Raw genomic sequence first — 6,932 nt, forward strand, 5'->3', positions numbered from 1 at the left:
AATATTTTGAGCTGAAATTAAAAAAAATCTTTGAAAGACTTGGAAATGATTATGGCATATGTGACGTACATTTTTCAAAGTTAATAACAATAGCCAGGGGCAGTGGCTCATACCTGTAATCCCAGCACTTTGGGAGGCCATGGCGGGAGGATTGCTTGAACCTAGGAGTTTGAGACCAGCCTGGGCAACCCAAAGTGAGACCTCATTTGTACCAAAAACACAAAAATTAGCCGGGCATGGTGGCATGGACCTGTGGTTCCAGCTACACAGGAGGCTGAAGCAGGAGGATCACTTGAGCCCAGTAGGTTAAGGCTGCAGTGAAACCCTGTGAACCACTGTATTCCAGCTTGGGTGACAGACTGAGACCCTGTCTCAAAAACGACAACAACAACAACAAAAGTTAATGATAATATGGAAGTATAAATTTCATGTGAATGTTCAATTAGGGATAATAAATATTATTGAATTGTACACAATTATGCTGCATTAATTTTTGACTTATTAAAACTGTCTTTCACTATGGGGCATAAATTTTCAAGTTTAATTTTTACATTTTGGAAAAGAATTTAATATACATATGAATCTTCCAGAGAATCAATTCTGGAGCCAAACGGCCTGAGTTTGAATTTTAACTTTACTAGCTAAGTGCTTACTTAATCTCTCTGTGCTCAGTTTCTTCATTTGTGTGAGGGGATTATTTTACCTGTCCCACAGGGTTGCAATAATTATGCATATATGTGTAAAGACTCAGAACAATACCTGGAACATATTAAGTAATCAGTAAATGCTAGCTGCTATGTCAATTAGTAGTAGTATGGTTCACCTCCCTAACATACTGATGTACCTGCTTTTCCCATACTCCTCCAAAGCCAGGCCCAAGTCTCACCTGTGTTTACCTTTTGCCATGCCGCTAAGTCAATCTGAGCTTCTCCAAAGACCTTGCCTTGACTACAGAGAAATTTGCTGTAACCTCTGATTCTCTATTTCCCTCCCATTTGCCTCAAACTTCTGTTTCTCCTGGCCACGCTGAACCTTTTCTCCATTTATCCCCAGGACACTGTGCTCTCCTGGTTATTTAATCTCTCTGAGTATTCTCCACTCTCTTGTAAAATGGTGGCCCTCTTCATACAGCTCCACTAGGCAGTGCCCCAGTGGGAACTCAGTGTGGGGCCTCCAACCCCACATTTCCCTGCTACACTGCCCTAGTAGAGGTTCTCTGTGAGGATTCTGCCCCTGCAGAAGGCTTCTTCCTGGAAACCCATGCTTTCCCATACTGCCTCTGAAATCTAGGTAGAGGCTGCCAAGAATCTACCACTGTTGTACTCTGTGTGCCTACAGGTTTAATACCATGTGGAAGCTGCCAAGGCTTATGGCTCTCATTCTCCAAAGTGGCAGCCCAAGCTGTGCCTGGGCCCCTTTGAGGCACAGCTGGGGCTGGAGTGACCAGGATGTGGGAAGCAGTGTCTTGAGGCTGTGCAGGGAAGCAGGACCCTGGGCCCGGCCCATGAAATCATTCTTTCCTCCTAGGCCTCTGGGCCTGTGATGGGAGGGGTTTCAGCAAAGGTTTCTGAAATGCCTTTGGGGCCTTTTCTCCATTATCTTGGATATTAGCACTTGACTCCCTTTTAGTTATGCAACTATCTCTAGCAAGAGGATGCTCCACAGCCTGCTTGAATCCCTCTCCTGAAAAAGCTTTTTCTTTCTCTGCCATATGGCAGAGAATTTTGCATGTATACAAAATTTACATATGGCTGTAAATTTTCCAAAATTTTACACTCTGCTTTCCTTTTTAATATATGTTCCAACTTGAAGTCATTTCTTTGCTCCCACAACTGAGCATACACTATTAGAAGCAGCCAGGCCAAATCTTGAACATTTCGCTGCTTAGAAATTTTTTCCACCGGATACCCTGGGTTGCCACTCTTTAGTTCAAACTTCCACAGATCCCTAGGGCATGGACAGAATGCAGCTAAGCTCTTTGCTAATGCATAATATGTGTCACCTTTGCTCCAGTTCCCACTAAGTTCCTCATTACCATCCAAGACCTTGGCAGCCTGGACTTCATTGTCCATATCACTATCAGATTTTTAGTCACAACTTTTAACCAGTCTGTAAGAAGTTCCAAATTTCCCTCATCTTTCTGTCATCTGAGCCCTCCAAACTCTTCCAACTTCTCTACCCATTACCTTGTTCCAAAGTCAGTTCCACATTTTCGGGTATCTTTATAACAAAACCCCACTCCTGGTACCAATTTTCTGTATTAGATCATTCTTGCATTGCTATAAATAAATACCTGAGACTGGGTAATTTATAAGGAAAAGAGGTTTAATCTGCTCACAGTTCTATAGGCTTTATAGGAAACATGGTGCTGATATCTGCTTGGCTTCTGGGGAGGCCTTGGGAAGCTTATAATCATGGAAGAAGGTGAAGGGGAAACGAGCATGTCACATGGTGAAAGCAGGAGCAAGACAGCGAGAGTAGGGGGCAGGTGCCACACACTTTTAATTAACCAGATCTCATGTGAACTCAGAGTGAGAGCTCAGTTATCACCAAGGGGATGGCCCAAGCCATTCATGAGAGATCCACCCTCATGATCTAAACACATCCCACCAGGCCCACCTCCAACATTGGGTATTACAACTCAACATGAGATTTGGGAAGGGATAAATATCCAAACTATATTATATATTTACTCTCAAGAGTACAAAGTTTCCATAAGCAGCACCATTGCCTATTCCTTAACACACTATGTTAAGTTATAAATAAACAATATAGTTTGCCATTTAACAACAAGTAGAAAGTTCAATAGCACATCCTTATCTCCAGTGCTGCCAGACATGTAACTTAGTGAGGTAGTCATCAGCTTCCTTTTTATAAGAAAATCCAATGCTTTTATAAAGTTTTTCACTGCCTCTAGAAAAGCAGAAGCCTTTACAATGGAAATTTGCTTCATGTTAATTATGCAAAATCTAGGGTTATTAAGAACATGAGACCAAGTGAATGAAAGAAGCTGTGGAATATATTACTTCATCTTACTCTAATACTCAAATTTCAGAGAAATTATTCCTGGACAGAGTATGGAGGCACATAAAGAAAATACTCTCACCTTAAAAATTCAGCTACTTGGGAGGCTGAGGCAGGAGAATTGCTTGAACTCAGGGAGGTGGAGGTTTCAGTGAGCCAACACCACGCCACTGCACTCCAGCCTGGGCGACAGAGTGAGACTCCATCTCAAAAAAACAAACAACAACAAAAAAATTCCTCCTCCCTTTTTGTATTATGGATAGATATATCAACTTTATGGATGACATTTCTATTGGAAAGGACAGTGAATGCAATGAATAACACCATCAAATCCAAAGGGCCTTGATAAGCTAGAAAAATGGGCCAATTGTAACCAATGAAATGTGATAGATATAAAATCTTCCTCTTTTATCTAAAAAATGAATTGCAAAGGTACAGAATACAGGTAAAGTTTAACAATAACATGAAATGACATAGTACTTTTCTGAAAGCAAGACTAACATGATGTAGCTGTCGAAAAAATGCTGCTTGGATCATGGATTGCATCATTAGAGTAATGGTAACATTTCCACTCAGAAGGGCATGCTTTTCAGGAGGCATATTGGAATATCCAGAAGGGGTGAACATGAAATTGAGGAAAGCATAGTCAATATTATTATGTAACTTTAAAATTAGAAATACAGAAAAAAAGAGACAAAATGAAGCTTTACAAAATCTTCCAGGCTAACCATCTAGGAAATAAACAGTGATTTTTTTAGTGGGTTAGGGGATTGTCAGGCTTGGGAGAATGACATTTTCATGTATAGCAAAGGGAAGTAGTTATTGAGTAATTCAGTTTTTGAGTAATTCAGCTGGAAGAAGGAGAAAAGAGTCTTGACTCTACTCTCATTAGTAAGACCCATCATATATCCTCTGGTTTTGCTTTACATTTAATTCACTCATTTCCAAATGTTTATTGAGCATCACCTAAGTGACATATACTAAGCACACTGAGGATAAAGCAGAGAACAGACAGCCATACAAGACTATCAGCTGATTTCTCCCAACTTCACAAAGCACACTTCCCAGGTCCATCTTGCTTGATTTCCTGAGCCAGTCCCGAGGCAAAAACCTTAATATTCTGATCTGGTGAAACACACATTGAGTCAACTTCCCAGATCTAGTGGCCAAGGGATAAGTTTCCTGATTCCAAATTGTGTCACCATGAAGTCTCACTGCTAGCAATCAGGACCCTGAACAGGCTAACCATCACCCTAGCAAATTAATCAAACCTAAGAAGGGGGTGTGGGAATACTGATTTATAGCTGGTCAGAAGTATAGGTGACAGTCAACCTAAAGTAGGGGACAGTCTTGTGTAAATACACCCTTAACTTGTGGGATTTGACTGTAAGTTGAGGTAGTATGAGAATTAAGTTAAACTGTAGGACACCTAGCTGGTGTCTGCTGGAGAACTGTTTCATGTGTGGGGGAATCTCTGGTGTCAGAAGTGTTGAGCGTGTAAGAGCAGCAAAAACAGTCTGGTTTTTACTATCTCATAGAGGAGTGAAAACAAATTCCTGTGAAACAGGAGTGAATGGAGGCGTGCAGCCCAAAATAACTTTGAGAAAGAAATGCAGGAGGTTTGGGACTCTCTGTTCCAGGTGTTATCTGGATGTGGGGCTGGCAGGTGCAGTGTGAGGAGCTAAAACCAAAGTCATGGAGTCGCCTTAACTGGCACTCACAATCCACCATTTCCCTCCACCAGCAAAGGTAGCCTGGTGATGACCTGCAGGCGTAACACTGGGTTCTTGCCTCTAAAGAAATTCAACAATCAGCCCAGGGATCTAGGAGGAAAACAATACACACAAACAAGAGAGGAAAGAAACCACTCCAGCTATCTAGAAAAACCATTTCAGATTTTCACACTTGAACTCAAAAGGACAACAAAGAATAAACCACCAGAGAGGGGAAGAATCTTTCTTTTCTAGGGGAAAGACTAGATAAACACACATAAGAATGGAGCCTTGAAGAAACATAATTTAGTGAACAGAAGAGAGGTTTAAAAACTATTATCCTCAGTGATACTTGAGAAGAGAGTACATTTATGAAACAAAAACAGGGTGTTACTACAGAGAAACAAGAGTGGAGCTGTCCAATAGGACTGGTGTCCTTATAAGAGGAAGAGACACCAAGGGCGTGACTGCACAGAGAAAAATACCCTGGAAAGACACCAAGAGAAGACAGTCATCCACAAGCCAAGGGGAGAGTCCACAGGATAAATCAAATCTGCTGGCACCTTGATCTTGAACTTCCAGAACTGTGAGAAATTTCTGTCGTTTAAGCCATCCAGTCTGTGGTATATTGTTATGACAGCACTAGCCGACTAATACAGGTACTACTTACTGTCTTCAGCCTACACAGTCAAGATACACTATTAGAAACTGATGGAACAAGAACAATTCTGATTTTTTCAAGAAAGTTCTTTTGCTTTAAAAGAGTTAGTGCATCAAGAAATAAATGTATTAGGAGATTACCAACTAATACATACAGATGAAATTATGAAGTTAGAAAATCATCAGTGGATGCTAAAACTAGTAGGTAAAAATTAGATGAGAAATGGGACGTAATCAAATAGCACCTCCCCCCAGCATTATTTTTAATCATAAAGAAAAAATAGTAACTTTATGGTGAAGAAACCTCGCAGACACCACCTTATCCAAGTGAACATCATCAATACTGGGAGAAACCGATGTCATCTCTACCTTGATATGATGCACTGGAAAAGACACATCACTTAGTGGTGTTTCTCCAAAAATTCATAACCTGAAAGGGAACATCAGACAAACTCACTTCAAAGGATATTCCACACAATACCTGGTCTGTACTCTTAAATAACATCATTTCAATAAATATAAAAGCCGAGGAACGGTTCCAGATCAAAGAAGACTAATGCAGGAATAACCCTTTCATCTGGAATGTTTTTCAAGCAAGAAGTTTCTGCTTTCGAATTTAAGAGTGCAGATCCTTTTTTAATCCAACTGGTTCAGGGCTAGAATTACATTATTTTACCACATCTCCTTAAGGCTTTGATCCCCGCTACAATCTACAATATATAAATGCATATGTGTGGTATCCGTCTATCATCAATTTAGGTGACAATAGGAGAAAAGTGCCTGGTGCCAGTCTTTATTCCATAGTATGAAATTGTCTCTCAGGACAGGGTTTTTGGTGAGAGAAGCACAGGATATTGCTGGGTAACTGAGACTGGGTCAGGAAAGAGGGAGGCAGAGGGCAGCAGTTTTGCTAGAATTTAAAATTTGGTTGCTTTTGGAAGAGAAAGCGGGAGGTTCCTGGAAGCCAGAATGTTATGTTTCACAGATGTAAACGTCATAGTCGGGAAAGACACATCGCTTTAGTGGTGTTTTCGAATGACCTTTAAATGGTAGGGTTTTACTTGTAGCTTCCAGCCCTGAGGGTAGTTCTTGTTGCTTAAGGGCAAAAGGGTCACGGGTAAAAGCCAGCCTTAGAAACCTGTCAAAAACGATTTCCAGCGGGGCGCTGGGGAAACACAGACCGCACCGGAATCCCTGCCTGGAGAAGCTCTTAATAGGGCGAGAGGCTGCGTGCCCCACAAGGTCCTTCAGAGGCACATTGTGGAGACGGGACTCAGGGTAGCAACTTCTGGCGAGTGGAGCCGCAGTTACAGAAGCAGAACATTCGGAGGCAATTTATTTCCAGCTTTTGCAACACCCACCCTCAGCCATTACCTACCCTTACGCAGTCGTGCCATAAACTTCCCTGCTTTCCCCCACAGCCCTCTGGGTTTCGACCCATCAACTGAGCACGCGCCAAACCTAGTGCGCACGCGCCAAGCTCGTCCCAATCAGAGTCCCAAACCGCGGGGTGTACGCCACGGGGATAAATTAACC

Source organism: Hylobates moloch, unplaced genomic scaffold (genome assembly GCF_009828535.3).
Source record: "Hylobates moloch isolate HMO894 unplaced genomic scaffold, HMol_V3 SCAFFOLD_3, whole genome shotgun sequence".
NCBI classification, from domain to species: Eukaryota; Metazoa; Chordata; class Mammalia; order Primates; family Hylobatidae; genus Hylobates; species Hylobates moloch.